The sequence below is a fragment of the Bemisia tabaci genome, chromosome 1 (assembly GCF_918797505.1).
Source record: "Bemisia tabaci chromosome 1, PGI_BMITA_v3".
Taxonomy (NCBI): domain Eukaryota; kingdom Metazoa; phylum Arthropoda; class Insecta; order Hemiptera; family Aleyrodidae; genus Bemisia; species Bemisia tabaci.
Window position 1 is genome coordinate 71,075,024 of NC_092793.1, and position 16,652 is coordinate 71,091,675.

The following is a 16,652-nucleotide window of genomic DNA, read 5'->3' on the forward strand; positions in this document are numbered from 1 at the left end:
GCTTCCGAGCCAGTGTGAGTCACGAGTTTAAACGATAACACCCATGAGCAATGCGGCAGTGGAACTGCCAAGAAAGTAATTTTCGGAATCATAGTCAATGACTCTCCTCAAACTGCATGAGTAATAGGAAGCAAATGCCACCACCCATAGCTTTGAGCCAAGTTCCAACCTTATCTTAAAAATCACGGGAATGCTACTTTGGCTGGTGCTGGAATTTCCACAATTTCGTAAGATCGGAGCAAAAAATTGCATGATAACTGATTTCTGAAGGAAATGTAAGATTATGAGGCCATAACTACCGTCCTGAGGAGAAACGCCGTATGAACATTTGATTGTTGCCAAATTTCCCTGGATAAAACAATCATTTAATGAGAAAAGAACCTACACGTCTGAAAAGTCTCCAAGTATGAACACTTCTGAATTGCTGAACGCTTATTTTTTTCAAACAGAAGAATTTCTGATTTAAAACCTATTCCATAATAATCGAAAAGTTCTTGTTCCCTGCTTGATTTCGTACTTAGATTAATAAAATCTAGGTGATCAAGTTAGGGAGGCTTTTCGATCCGCTACCCCCTCTATCTCGGAAGCGTCCATAATTATCTGTAACCTCTAGTCTAACGCAAATTTTTTGTCCTTCTGCCATTTAAAGTCAAAACGTGCCGAATCAAGTGCTAGTGTGTGGTCGGCGTGTTTTCCTTACTTTTCGCCTAAAATTTAAAGTGATACACTTGGAAAAATGAAGAATGAATTTGTACCTGGGTTTTTATTATTTAGCTGAAATAATCGTTGATAAACCGTGCCAGATGTTCTAACTGCCGTCACTTTACGGGGTTTTAAAATTGATCGCATACGTTTAAGGTCGTAAGTAAGATAAGATAAATAAAGTGTCATAAACATATAAAAATAATGAAATTGAAAAATGTTGCATGGTAATGAACGTCACGGTACTCAGTTCAGAGGTTAGAACAACTGCCGTGATTGATGTATATATACTTTATGGAAACAGAGGTTGATTAATTAGTGCTCTGAACAATTCATACGAATGCTTACCTGCACCTGCATATTTCACCGTCGATAGGTGGTATTGTAAATGGCGCCTGTGGGATAATTATTGAAATTTATAGACAAAACTATATTCAAAAAAGATAAGGAAGAAATGGAGCGATCCTACAGGCTGAAACGAGTGGTTTCTATAGCAGGGTATCTACAAGTCCGAATTTTCCGGAAGTAGTATTGACTTTTTAAGGGCGGTCCGGAAGCACTGAAAAAGTGCGGAATTTCCACAAGAAAGTCCGGATTTTTTTTTTCATTTTTTGTCATTTTTGTTGCAATTTGAGCGAGAAATTCAAATTTTTAAAATTTTTGAAATTTTTCTAATTTCATCAAATGGAGGTACTGAAAAAGTACTGAATTTTTCAGTTGAGAAGGTACTGAATTTCTTGGTAATGTACCGAAGAAGTATTGTAAAAGTACTGATTATTGGCCAGCCTGTTTTAGTAGACATTTTGCTATAGGCTAAGGGTTGACTAGGGCTAGGGTTAAAATGGTTGACTAACTACATGGTCCCTCTTGGATTTTCGTTGGTGAGCCCAATCACCTAGGTAGCCACTTTGTCCAGTGCAACCACCCGCTTCCACCATAGGATCGCTCCAGTTTCTCTTTGTGTATGGCTTTATCCATCAACTTCAATAATCAGCCCGCGGGGCCAGCACTGAATTTGGAATGTTTTCCGTTGAGATGTCGCTAAAGTAACGGTCACTCTTTTCTTCGTCTCGCAACGATTTCCGCTCATCTTAATGAAGCGAAAAATTGTTTACAATGAGCGAAATTATCCGCCCGGTCGAAGGGAAGACTTGAAAGTGAAACAAATTAGTAATGAAACATTTTCATTACCATTCCGGTCTCCGAAAATGTTTAGAAACCCGGAGGAAGCGGTCGACGGCGCCGGAGTCCTTTCACTTCCTCTCGATCGATGAGTCTTGAAGCCGTTGAGCGTCGCGGCGCGTCGGTCTCGGCCGAAAATTTGCATGTCAATGCAACGGAGCGGTGACACCTGAAACAATGAGGGTCAACAACTCGGCGCAAACTGCAAAGAAACCGTCGGTTCCTTTCTCATCGCGCGCGCGGCGCGCGTCACTCTCGTACTCGCTCATTCATCATTGTTTCATTCATTTCTTCGCACGGTCCTTCTCCGGTTTTTGCTCAATGCCTAATGCTGCCGTGCTAGCGAAGAGAGCAGTAAGTGTCTTTTCGAAATCGAATTTCCTTTAAAATTCGTCTAAACTCTTTTAGATAAAATCACTACAATTGCTGAAACAGCAAAATTAATCTTAATTGTATCAAAACGAGACCTATGAGCAAGCCGCAAGTGCGCAAAAAAAGCGAAGAGTGCAGTAAGTTTCTTTTCGAAATCGAATCTCCTTCAAAATTTGTCTCTTTTAGATAAAACCCCCTGAAATTGCTAAAACAGTAATATTAGTCTTAATCGTATCAAAATGAGACCTATGAGGAAGCCGCAAGTGCGCAAAAACTAGCGAAGCGAGCAGTAAGTTTCTTCACGAAATCGAATTTCCTTCAAAATTCGTCTAAACTCTTTTAGATAAAATCATTGAAATTGCTGAAGCAGCAAAATTAATCTTAATCGTATCGAAATGAGACCTATGAGAAAGCCGCAAGTGCGCAAAAAATGGCGAAGAGAGCAGTAAGTGTCTTCACGAAATCGAATTTCCTTTAAAATTCGTCTAAATCTTTTAGATAAAATCTCTGAAATTGCTAAAATAGCAAAATTAATCTTAATCGTATCGAAATGAGACCTATGAGCAAGCCGCAAGTCGCAAAAAATAGCGAAGAGAGCAGTAAGTTTCTTTTCGAAATCGAATTTCCCTTCAAAATTCGTCTAAACTCTTGTAGATAAAATCACTGAAACTTGCTAAAACAGCAAAATTAATCTTAATTGTATCAAAACGAGACCTATGAGAAAGCCGCAAGTGCGCCAAAAATGACGTAGTTTCAGGCAAAACAGCAGTAAGTGACAATATTCCTCCAGAGAGCAATTGGAAACAGTGCTTTCAAGTGAAGTGCCGCCCTCCTCTGCGCATTTCCAACCTGAGAATGCGTTTGTTGTGTGTCCAAAACGCAACGACGAAAGCATGCAGAAGATAGCACTTACGGCTGTCTTGCCTAACAATAACCTAACATGAAAATGAAAAACACCTTGAAATAAAATCAGTGGATTCTTAATCACCCAAACTGCTTCTAGGAATCTTTTGGACGATTAGTGGCAAGTTGACAAAGAACTGAGGCTTCTTTCAGTCAAATTTTCCTGTCAGGAACTAATGAGCTCGGCTTCTCAAAACTTCATTTTTTGCACTTACTGCTCTCTTCGCTATCACGGTAGAATGGTGGAATCTCGGAGGCGCTTTGCAGTGCACTTTTCCACCTATTAGATAGGTCAACAGTCGACAAAAGGGTGATCACTGTTGCAGCCTCATGCATAATTGTCCGCACGGAAGTCAGGGCCGGATTTAGGGGGTGGCCGCATGGGCCGCGGCCATGGCGGCAAATTTTGCAATTTCTTTAAATGTAGGTATAAAGAAAAATCGGATTCCGAAAAAAAATTACAAACGGGAAAAGGTGACAAAATCTCTCATTTCCTGAGAGTATATCTCTAATTTTGTCGACTTTCTGTGATACAATAGACAGCACCTTTAATTAATCGAGTTAAAACTAAGAGAGAAACCGAACACGGAATTTGGCCTGGAACGACGCGGCGCAGAGAGCAATGATGACGAGAACTTGAGATGAAAAGGAGAAACCCTCGGCGCGGCGCGGACGTCGGCATGTTACACCTATTAGCGCCTACAAGACTGCATGAATACTTCACACATTGCGTCCCAGACAGTGCAGTCGCTGCGGTCAGCAGCGGGCGGCGTGAAACGCATAGCGCCTACAAGACTGCATGAATACTTCACGCATTACGTCAAACACAGTGCGTGCAGCAGCGGTCGGCCTGCAACGCATAGCGCACACAAGACTGTAGGAATACTTACGCATTGCGCCAAACATAGTGCGGTCAGCGCGGTGCGGCGGCGAAAGTTAAAATTATTAAACCACTTTTATGTTTGTCCTCTCATAATTTTTTCGTTCATTTCGTATGAATGGAGGACCTTGTCCACACTGAGATAGGTTTACGGAACTTAACTTTCGCGCCAAGTTCCGTGAACTTTTGCTAATAGTGTTGACAGGGCTTTCGCAAAAAATGTGTCCAACACGAGTAAACGCGTCTTATGCACCCCTCCCCCTCCGGCACGTTCAATTGATGGTTTTTATTGATGTTTCAAAACGCATGAGGAGGGGCGGCAAAATACAGGCGGCCATGGGCGGCAAGTAAGTAAATCCAGCCCTGACAGAAGTGTTGAATCTCCGAAAGCAAAAGTTTTCTCATAAGTCGCTTTGAAGCCTGGAGGGTCTTTCTTTGTCTTTGGTCCATTCGTAGTTTTTCAGTGCAGAAAGTGTCGCTTTCGATTGGTCGACGAATGTTAGTGTATCATGAAGCTCTCAATAGCCGTAAATACACGGCAATAACAACTTAGCGCTGCGTTCTAACACTTAAGGTATAAAAAAGCGCCAACTGCAGGCAGTAGGGCTGAACCCTAAAGCTGTAGCGCCCAGCATCACTGCCTTTACTTGACGCTATTTTACCTTAAGTGTTAGGGCAACGCTAAGTTGCTTTTTCCGTGCAAACATACACTCCCATTAATTAATCGATAGGAAAAAACGTATGCCTACCGTCTCACCACGGGCTTACTGGTCTGGCTACACAAAAAGTTCAAAAATCTAAGTTGGGAAGTTTTTAAATTTGTTAAATATAGCGTATTTATCAAGAAATATAGGATCAAACATGGGCAGTGTTTCGAAAAATTGCTTGTTGTATCAAGCCAAGCCCAAGATCAGTTCAGTTACTGAAAACATGTTCCATTAGTAAAGCTCCTCATTTCTTCTCTAGCTCCCCAAATTTTATGACACATCAAGTTGAGATGTGACGTCAGAGATTTTAAGCTGACAATCGTCGATGTTGTAAACGGCGAGCGTTGATGCATCAACCGAACTGATGACTTGTTCAAATCCGCAATTCTATTAATCCTCGAGATCGTCTCAAGTTTTTATCGCTTTTCGATACGGATCGAAACGCCTTCATAATCGTCGGCTAGGCAATTCTCGACGCATCAGTTAACTTCATTTGAAAAGATCACGATTTCATTTGGGAGCACGTAACTAACAATCGCTATCCTACGATCTTCGATCCAGACTAGAATGCCCTCTATTCGAGAATACGTATTTAAGTGCCAACGTAATAATAAAAACTATGAATACTACCGTTAAAGACTACTCGCGCTCTTTTTTTGTGCATACCTCTCGAACTTGATATTTATTCCCCCACGCACATGTTTGTTTTATATTTTTATTTATTTATTTTTTCAAGTAATTCGTTTATGGTCAACTTCTTTTCCGGAGAAGCGAATAAAAAAAAATCGTTTGATTTCTTAAGTAATTTCTCACAGTGAGCGTTACGTAATTCAATGGGGGATGCAAAGGCTTTATAAAGGGGGCGGGGGCTTTGCTAATGGACGTACTGATACGTTACGTTATGCACCAGCTTTTTTAAAGTAGCCCTATTGGCGCTGCCCGTGTCATTGAGGCTCGATTACAGCCGCAATTTTTCACTCAACGGGATGCGAGTGAAGAAGCAGACCCTTTTCCGCATTACCCCTCGGTACCCACTGTCGGGCACGGCGTAGACCTTGACGCCAATTCCGCCGTTTTAATGGGAAAACGCCGTATGAACATCCGAGGGTTGCCGAGTTTCCTTCAATAAAGCGTTTATTTTTGAGATACCTCATGTTTGTATTCACTTGAAATTTTCAAATAGTTTAGATGTGATCGCGAATAGAATCCTTTGAAAAATTCGAAGAGGAATATGCGCAAATTTCACTGAAAATTCGTATTTTATGAAAGGGAATTTGGCAACGTCTGGAGGCTTGTACGGCGTTTTGCCTAAGCACGGCAGAATTGCATCTGGTTTTCCGGCGCGGTGATTGGTGGATGACGTCGTCGGCTGTTGTGTCGGCCGGGCAGCATTGATCGGGCATGAAATTCTTCGATCATTGGACGTTTATGTGCCGGGCTGGAAAGGTCAAAGCCGCCGTCGTCCCGCCGTCCCGCTGTTGTCCTGCCGTCTGTGACGTTGTCGCGTCGTCGTTTGCCCAAGGGGCCTTGACACAGTCCGTTCCGTTCCCGACTCCTGCTCGCCGCCCTCCGCCGCACGGTGGATCGAGTCAATAGGAGTGGTCGAACAAAATTTGGAAATTTTAAACGCTTATAACTCCGTTTATACACAAATTTGAGGATCTAAAAGTGGTTTCATTGGTTTCCTCGTGAAATTTTCTTTCAATAGCACCCCTCGAAATTTAAAAGTGACGAAATAAACATCAAAATTTGCAGTTTGGGTCAAAAATTTCATGTCCGACCTCTCTACAGGGTTGCCACAGTCAGGGAAAACTGGGACATGTCAGGGAATTTTAAAAAGTTTTTAAAAGGGAAAACCGGGAAATGTCAGGAAAAATGACGTAAATGACGAAAATGTCAGGGAAAATTTGTTAAATCACCTTCATTTGCTTTCTAGAATGGGTTTGAGGTTTCGAACAACAAATCTTGTTTGAAAGCAATTTTCTATTAGCGAGTACACCTAAACTATGGAAAAATTTCAAGAGGATATACAAATACCTCCTCTCAAAAATGAACATTTTACTGCAGGAAACTCGGCAATCCATAAATCCTTCAATCCTTTCAATTGTGCCTTTTTAACCATCCGTCACATCTTCAACTGTCAGGGAATTTCGCCAAAATTGGTCAGGAATGTCAGGAATTTTATTTTCTAAATTCTGTGCAATCCTGTCTCTAATTGACTCGATCCACTGTGCGCCGCCACTCCGCGTTTAATTCGTCGTTCTCCCAACGTAACAGCGTATCTCCACGTTGACGCTGGCCCTGAAAACTGTGGAGTCATCCGCACGATAGGACTCATCTCAAAATGGAGTTGTGCCCTTTCATCAGAGGAGCCACGAACTTCGACCCGAATGATTACCTAAACGCTGTGATATTTGGCAACGCAGGTTCCGTGTATTAATTACGCATACGCGCATACGGCATACGGCATACATCTGCTCGCCCTGGCAAATCGGTCAATCATGCCAACATGCTGCACTCAAATGTGCATTATTGTACAGTTGTGCTTATCAACAAATTAATCTCGCTTTGGAGTGGACACCGGACAGGGTGTGTTTCGTCATCAGATTAACTGTAAATCCTTCTTTCATTGCATGTTTTGGAGTACCTTAGTAGAGAGTGTAAGGACACAAAGTTCATAGCAGCTTATAGTATGACATCGAAGTGCGATGTATTGATAGGGCTATGTCTTGCCTTGTCATATCGACTTAGTTTCAATAATCGGACCGCTGAGTTGCATTGAGACCTTCTAAAACCCCGTAAAAATGCCGGCGGCTTAAGATGGAAGAAGTTCTTGCGAACTTCCTCCTGACACTTATACTATTTCGTTGGATTTCGGAAAATCGCAGTGTTTGCCACGTCTTCTGGAACGTCCGAAATAATCAAATCGGTATGAGAGGGAGAAAAAAAGAATCCAAAATGTTCTATCCTCTTGGCTCAAGATAACCCGACTGAGAACGGAAAAACGCTCAGCAAACTCATGGAGATTCAGCTGTGTGCAGTGTCTGTAATATGTTTGGACCACGTTCTACAATGGAAAATCACCAATATTTTCAACAAAGTGGGAGTGGGTCCTTAATGTAAAATTCAGTTCAGTTATGATTGCCTTCTCCTATAATTAGAGACAATATGACAATTGGCAATGACCACCACATGGCTTGGTTTGTCGAGAAGCCGGAAGTTGGTCCTGAATCTGAAATGAGTCCTTTTTTGGCTGCGCATCAAGCTACGATTGCGAGGGTTATTCAATATGCCAGCTGCATCGATCACTCAGAGAGGAAAAACAAAAGATGACCGCAACTTAACTTTCGCGGTACTTTTCCGCGTCGTTTTCACAGGTGACTTCACTGGGTACACCTTCGTTAACTTCCATGTGTGCCCAGTGACGTCAGTGGGAAAAGATCTTTAACTCGCGATCGTCCTCTCTTTTTTTCTTCATGCCGATCACTGCGGGTCGATTGTTGTAATTGATAGACAAAGAAGACAACGAGAAATGGAGCTATCCTTTTCGTGGCTGAGAATGGTCGCAATGGACAAAGGAGGCAAGTAACAGGCTAACTTGCGGCAACTCGCAAGAAACATTATAGTTAGTCCATTATTTTTCCCTTTAGTCCACAACAACTACCCGTTTCAATCAAAAAGATCGTTCCATTTTCTTTTTGTCTCCTTTGTCTATCACATTGTCTATCAACTTCAATAATCAGCCTGCTGTGTATGTTTGTACATTCCTAAAACTCCATAGAAATCTCTCGTGTTAAAAACATCATGGCGCAAGAGGCGAAAAGCGTTCCGAGCTTGCTGGATGGGACGAGATTGATGCTAGCGCCTGGATGCAACTATTCGTGTTCGACGGATGTCCGTATTGCATATCCCAAAATTGAAGGCGGCCTGGTTTTTTTTTTACTCCTGGCAAATATGCGCATTATTAATGAGGCGCGCCACTTATTGTTAGATTCTAGAAATGCCGTTCTGATGAGTAGATTTTGTCGGTCCAGTTCGGTCAACATTGTGATCAAGGCAGTGGCGTGGCATGAACAATTGATTATCGATATCTTCTCATTTGGAGCTATGGTAAAGAATCGATTGTTAAGGTCTTCGTTGTGAACACCCTGTTTATCGATCTTTTTCAATAGGTCCAAATGACAGATCAATCGATAAATCGCAAAGCACGCCACGCCACTGGATCAAGGGAAGTTTGAGAGCGCCTTTGAATGTAGACTCATAAGTTGACTACGTCACCACCCTTTTCAACCAATAGGATCATTCTACTCTCCCTTTGTCTTCTTTGTCCATAGCTTTGTCCCTCAATTTCATTAATCAGTCCGCTGACACTAGTTGCGTGCACTACGTCACAAACGCGCGCAACAGCGCAGCGGCGCACAGTAGAACACACGCGGAAATTTCGATTAGAGTTGCGCATTTTGATGTTGATTTCGTCATACTATAAATTTAAGGGGTGATTCTTGGTGGATTTTTTACGAGAAAACCATTTAATATCTTTATAAACCTGAAATATTGGTATTAAAGATGAACGTTTTTAAAGTTTCCAGATCATGTCCGACTTTTCCAACTGTCTCGTTCCTGTGTGCGGCGGGCGCGGGCGTAACACGGCCCGAGGCCAGCGTTGCGGTTGGCGCGGAAAATCGGGGGATTTCGCACGAAAAGCCGGCGAATTTCACCCGGAAAAGACGGCAGCAAGGTTCATCGCAATCAGTTAAGCATTGAACGCTCCAGCGCCAGCGGTGCCCGATCAACGCTCAACGTTCCGTAAACCGCTTCAATTTTCTCCCGATCGAGGAATTGCGGCTGTGCAGAATAATTCACCAAGTGCGGGAGGGAAGACAATTATAAAGTAGAGAAAACAATTGTTTTCCTTTTCCCCTCTGGAGGAATGAGAAAAATAACTGTTCCTGGGTGAGAAAGCGGCGCACTTTCCTTTTCATTTCGGGTCATTTTCATGAGAATAAACGACCGGATTGGTGCTCTGTGCCTCATTGATCGGCGTCGTTCGATCGCCTGGCTCGATTGAACGGAATTCAATCAAAATGAAATATCTCCAATGCTGCCGTGCTAAGAAAGAACGCCGTATGAACAGCCGAGAGTTGCCAATTTCCCCCGGTTAAATCATATATTCTCGAGGAAACTTAATTTTTCCTTGATATTTTCGGACATTTTAAATAAAATTGCTCACGAAATTTCCTTAAAAATTATATTCCTAAGTTTCCTAACTTTTCTCAGAAAAAATATTCAATCGGAAGAATCGAGGCAACTTTGGAATGCTCATAACAGGTCGCAACACAACTTGGGCCTTATGCCGCGATTATTCTAACGCGAGTTAGAAGAATCGCGCCGAACACCGTGCGCCCGGCGCTAAGCGTATTTTAGCGCCTGCAAGATTTTAGAAATACTTCACGCATTGCGCCAAACAGTGCGGTCGGCGTCAAGCCCATATTAGCGCCTACAAGACCGCGTGAAAACTTCTCGCATTACACCAAACGCAGTGCAGTCGGTCAATTGGCGTGAAACTCATATTATATTAGCGCACAAGACTGTAGGAATGCTGTAGGACTGCGTGTCGTCATTCTTGACTTTCTGCTCCAGTCTTTACCACAATTAAAAGGAAAATATGTATCCTCATTATAACGATTCAGAAACTCGAATGATATTTAATTTTTTATATTATCACATATATTATTATATTTGTTACATTAAAAGAAAATAGGACGAACGAAAATATCGCTTCAAAATTTTCGATACATATATTTGAGGTCATTTAGATAAATTCACGGGAACCTTTCATAAAAACTAAGTTTAGCTTTTTAAAAAACATTTAATAAAAATAAAGCATAAAAGTTGTGTCTAACGTTGCAATCAGAGATAAATGTACACTTTCTTTCGGATGCACCCGTCGGGTTTTCCATCCATTCATCTCTTCAAAAACTTAAGCATGGTTGTTCTACAACTTTTTTCGTGTAGTTTTTTCAGTGGTTGGCGGCCGCGTTGCTTCCACAGGCCCCTAGTCCACTTTTTAAATGTTTATGACAGCTCTCTGGGCCATTCGTGCTGCGAGGGCTAGGTATCTATCGAAGAGAGACATGCCCGTAAGTGAGGAGGGAATGAACGGTCTTCCGCGATGCAGTTATCTACCACAGACTACCGAGGGTACCATATTAACGCTTCTTCGTTGAATATTGAATATTCGCGTAAACAGAGTGGTGTGAGTTTTCGGTACCAGAAAAATTCGCGCAATCCTATGCATCTTCAAAAAGGGAAAGAGGGGGCATTCGCGCAATCCTATCGCAGCCACCCCCTTGCCATCAATGACGCTCATTATCATTGACATTTAACGCGTGGCGTCGATTGTCCAACGCGGTTGCGAAACTAAAATGGTAGGAAATTTGTTTGAATCGCGGTTAAGCAAACTTGACGAGAATACACGCTGTTGCGCCAATGCTTCGGGATACTATTATACCATAAACAACCTTTAAAATTGACATCTCTCTTGTTCCTTAATACTTGCTCCCTTGTTTTAATTCGACATTAATGTACCTGGACTCCAAGACAATGTAAAGCATCGAAGAAGCTGATTCCTAGCTTGCTTTATTTTCAATGAAAAAAAAATTAAGTATTGAGAAACTTAAAATTACAGCTATTGTGAACCATAAGCGGATCTAGACACCTCCAACGTAAGGGGGGCGTAAGGGAGGTAGGGGGGCCTCCCCTAGACCATTTTTGAATTTTTTTAATACGCACTTTGAGTCAATTTCATCATGAATAATTACCAAATGTAAGCGTCTTTATTTTTCTTTCCTCCGTCCCTTCCTTCTCTGTTCCTACTCTCTTCCGCCTTTTTTTGGACAAACGAGGGAGGGGGGCGTACGACCCCTGCGTCCCTGTGACCACTTTTAACTCAGCAGGACGAAAGTTACATTTTGGAAAATCTATATGACACAACTTTGAAACGACCCCTCTCTCATTGATACCGTCAAAAATCTCATCAGGGAAAACGGACGAAGGCTTCAAGCGCATAGGTCGAGGTGGACTTTAATGACGCGGGTTCCATTCGGAGTCATTAAAACCTCTCTTGCATGGAGTCAGTCACCGTACGAAGACGAAGAGAGCTTTCATTCACAAAGACGGCCGTATGCCGGAGTATCAATGAGGTAATTATCATTGGTTCGTGAAGAAGTTTCTAATTTTTGACCAGAACTTTTCTCCGAGCCGCATTGACCTGGAGTAGGTCGCGAATGTTGCAGCCCCCCCCCCCCCCCCCCCCCCCCCGCCTTCGCTGCGTCGATCCGCGGTTCCATAGGGCACCAACGACGACGCGATTGATTCGTGCGACTGGTTGCAATGATTTTGAGCCGACTGGTTGCCGTTGAAAGGAGTATTCGTGTAGACGAAAATCGATCGAAAAGCAAAAATATGAACCGATCGACACCGGTTCGATCGACATCTAAGTAATTAAAATCCTCATATGAATCGATCATCAAAAACTAAAAACGTGATCCTATCGATAGCGACTCAATCGACAAATCCATTAATCGATCTAGCAACCCGTGCATCAGTAAATCGATCGACAAATCCGCGGAACGGTCGAATCTACACTGGAACCTTAATTATTGTCGCCCCAAGCTGTGTCAATCGGTTCACGTTTTTATATTTCGGTCGATTCATAATAATCAAATCCCTCCTCCCAGTGGCAATTCCAGCAAGTTGGCAACAAGATTAATCCTCTACACTGAAAAATAGTCACGGGCTTTATAGACATAACGTCCGTTCCGGGCTCAGAGGCTGAAAGTTCCGGCTGCTGGAGCCGTAGCTTCGACTACTCCGGATGCTCCCCCCGGATCTTTCATCCTCTGAGCCTAGAACGCGGACGGTATGTCTATGTAGCCCGTAAGTATGGCTTCCACGGCCAGAGCTTTTTTTTCAGTGTATTTGAATCCATTGAATTTATCGATTCTAGGTGAAACAGGCTGCCTAATAGAGAATAGATTGTTTAGCGTACATTTAAATGGAGATGAACAGTGTTGCCAACTTGCAAGAATCGCCACTGCTTCCTGCGGGCCGATTATTGAAATTGATAGACAAAGCTATAGACAAAGAAGACATATAGGGCAACATAGGGCGATCCTATTGGTTAAAATGGGTTGTTCTCACAGACTAAGGGGGTAAATGATGGACCAAATCGGGTCTCTCGTGGGTTGCCGTCAGTTAGTCTATTATCTACGTCCTTTGTCCATTGCAACCACCCGCTTTCACCAATAGGACTCCTCCATATCCGTTTTGTCTTCTTTGTCTATTGCTTTGTCCATCAATTTCAATAATCAGCCCGCAGGCCAACTTTCCGGGCAACAAATGGACTTAAAATCGTTGCGAGGAAGCCGCGCTTTATCTGTGTAACCGTAGCGTTACTGGAGACTGCACCGTGCGGGCTCTCGCACGCTTGCCGCACCGCGCTTCGGATACCGTTACGGCGTTACGTTCGCCGCCGCTTCCTCGGAGATTCCGCCACATTACGTCACAGCGACATTAGCATGGCATCAAGGCGACACGAAAATCGAGCCCCAGAAAATATTAACAAAAGACAGCCGAAAAAGTCGTGCGCGGCTTTTCACGATTCACAACCGGGGCAAGGATTTAGGCCGGCAGATCGGTAGCAGTGCTCCCGCGCGCTCAGGATCAATCGCGTATGCTGTAGTGCTAAAGAAAAACGCCGTATGAACCTTCAGGCGTTGCCGAATTTCCTTTGATAAAACGCGAATTTCCTGGTAAACTTATGAATATTTCCCTCCCAGTTTTTCAGACAGTTTTGTTTGCAATTTCACCTAAAGTGTCTGAAAATTTAAAGGAAAAATTTCTACAACTTCCCTCAAAAATAAAAATTTTACACTGGAAAAAAAACACATTGGATCTAGAGTCCAGACTCTTAAAAACATCGACAAGAAAAAGTACTCTTGATTCAATCAGAATCTAGCTTAAATCAAGAACCAAGCCTCTTAATTTGAGCGGATTTCATTTTGATTCAAGCAAAAATCCGATTGAATCAAGAGTATTATTTCTTGTCAATGTTTTCAAGAGTCTGAATTCTAGATCCAATGTGTTTTTTTTCCAGTGTATCGAAGGAAATGTGGCAACTCTCGAATATTCATACGGCGTTTTTCCATCGCACGGCAGTATGAGCATTCGAATGTTACCAACTCTCCTCTCATCAAATATTAATGCTCTTGGGATTTTCCAAGTTTGATTTAGAGTACTTACATGGGTAGAGTACAGACATGCCAAAATATGGAGCTTTCAGGGCCCGAAAGAGCAGCCAACTTTCCTACTCGAAAACACCAAAAAAATGCCGCTGTCAATCTTCAGATTCCAATATCAAACACAGATGTTTTAATTTGTTGTCTTATTTTCAATTGGATATTCATAATATATCTACATATGTCCTTAACTAGGGCTATTGCTCCTTATTGTAAGAAGAATATACTTTTTACCATATAAACACGGATAAGAACTGTAGATGACACTGTCCTTGCGAAGTACGGGTTATACTGCTAGTTTAATATACAAGAGTAGCTGAAAATTTCAAGGAAATAAACTCGAAGATTTTTACAGAAAAAAATGGGTGAAATTTGGCATTATTTGACACTTACACGCTATTATTTGACAATTTACACGCCTTGGATGTAATTCCTAGAGAGCGCCCACATCTGGAGTCTGCTAGAAAATGATATTATCTAATTGGAAGTTTATGACTGCCAGTGAAAGGCGTGTGTATGTTTGATTCTCATTACGGGCCATGCGCTAATTGCATCCAAAAATTTTGCGGCGATACCTGAAAGTTTGAGACTGCAAACTATAATCTATAAACCGAGTGTATGGAAAAAAACAAACGGAGCTATTCGATTCTAAAAAATCAAAGAACACTCATCTTGATTTCCGATCAGATTTTGCATGTTTTTTGTCGCAATGTATTGTTCTGAAAAAATCTTTCGAACATGTTTCTTGGAATTTTTACTAATTTCTCGTCGTACTACGCTGAATATTTTGTGAAAATCAGAAAAAAATACTGAATGACAATTTCGGTTTTTTAAAAAAAAAAAAAAAAAAAAAAAAAAAAAAAAAAAAAAAAAAAAAAGATTGTAATACAATAATAAAAATAAACATAGGAGATTCGTGGTTTGTTGCGCCAATATTCCTCGAAATGTAAGGCAAGGGTCGAATTTTAGGCCCAGCTCCTACATAATGAATTTTAAATCATTAAAACGAGATATAACCGTAGCCTTAATACGCTGCAGAATCATCATAATATCGGAACCCTCCAACTTTTATTTTTCGCAGCGGTGTGCGTATGTACTCCGCACGTGCGGATGTGATTGCGAGAGCAACCCATGCGCATGAGCAACCAGAGCGCCTTCAGTTCTGCGTCTATGCAGCACAGACAACTTCTAAGCACGAATAGTTGTATCCAGACGTTCCATACCTTCAGCACAGTATAGCAGTTCCGATACAGCACGCACTCGCGTCTACCATTTCCAAGTTTGGAGCCTTCCTCTCACGGAAACAGCCAGCCCGCACGATACAGAAAAAAAGAACTCGAAGACAGAATTTGATCCACGCGCCGATTGCTGGACAGCTAAATAGGCGAATCAAGATACGTAGATTGATACATCCGGAAGGAGATCAGTAGAGAAAGCAGTTCTCACACCCTCGAACTTACCGACTTATTTCGTCGTTGTATGCAGAGATTCAGCCAGTGCGGGGAGAAAATCTCAACGAATTCTGTATCCTACAGAACCGCGTGTAGAAAAGAAGCAGTGTGTGACGCGCGATGAAAAGATTCCGTAATGCACGCTGAGATATACATACGCACGTGACGGTAGCAGAGCCTTGGCCGGCCGATCGATGGACATTTTGGCGCGTATACGTAGTATACCGCCTTTGCGATCGTTTCGAACCCTGCTCGATACAATAACCGAGTCCCTTAGTTCCTTACCGAAAAGTGACTACCGCGAACTTCTGAGATTTTCCAAAGCGTGTAAAAAGTTTATTTATCCATCAATAATTATGATTTAAAGTTGTTTCTCATTCTGGGGGTCGCTAGTTTATGTGCAGTGAATACCAAGAGTCTAAGTTACTTGGTTTTTTTAAAAAAAGCCTAAGAATGCGACGCGCTGATTTAAAATATGCATATATAAGCAGAATCAAGCGAATTGATTCGAGGATGGCTGAGCAGGTCGGCACTCTCGGAATGAGAATCTAACTCCTCCGTTTTGTTCAAAACGTTGCTTTGACAGATCTGTAACCTCGGTTATACTTTTCAAAAGTTGGTACCCGTGCTCTGAAAAACCCAAATAAGCCAAGTTCGTGTAACTATGGTGTCGTTGCCTCGACCGGGCTGTGCTGTGTTGCCAATTGTTGGAGGATAGGTTACTTGCCCGGTGGTGGCTACCGCCACTCATGATAGTGCAATCTGTGTAAGTGCAATCTGTGATGAGCCTCGAGACTCATTAGACCATTAGCTAAACGTGGCTCATACAGGAATCCACTTACCCCTCTCTTCCCCACGCTCCTGATCACTGCGTCGGCGTCTCGACGAACAATAGCTAATGACGGTCGCCAAGCGAGGCCGGGATCCTCAGCCCCTCGCCCAATTACTTACGCTTCATTAACCATTTCACCGTCACGCTAGGATTCGTCCAATTTTAAAAAAAAATTGTTTCGCGAGTTTTTAGCAATTTTTTCCTTACTTTCCGTTAAAACACGAATTAAAAGAGGTCTCATTCATAAAAATCGGCCAAATAGAAGAGAAGTTACAGTATTCGAAATCCGAAGAAATCAACAAAACTTCTCCAAACAAAAAATAA

At 42.3% G+C, this 16,652-nt stretch overlaps 1 protein-coding gene across 3 annotated transcripts in view; it reads left to right on the forward strand.

The window, feature by feature from the left end:
* LOC109033153 (SH2 domain-containing protein 4B) overlaps window positions 1-16,652 on the forward strand; it is a 97,134-nt gene that overhangs the window by 51,710 nt on the left and 28,772 nt on the right. The window lies entirely within an intron of this gene.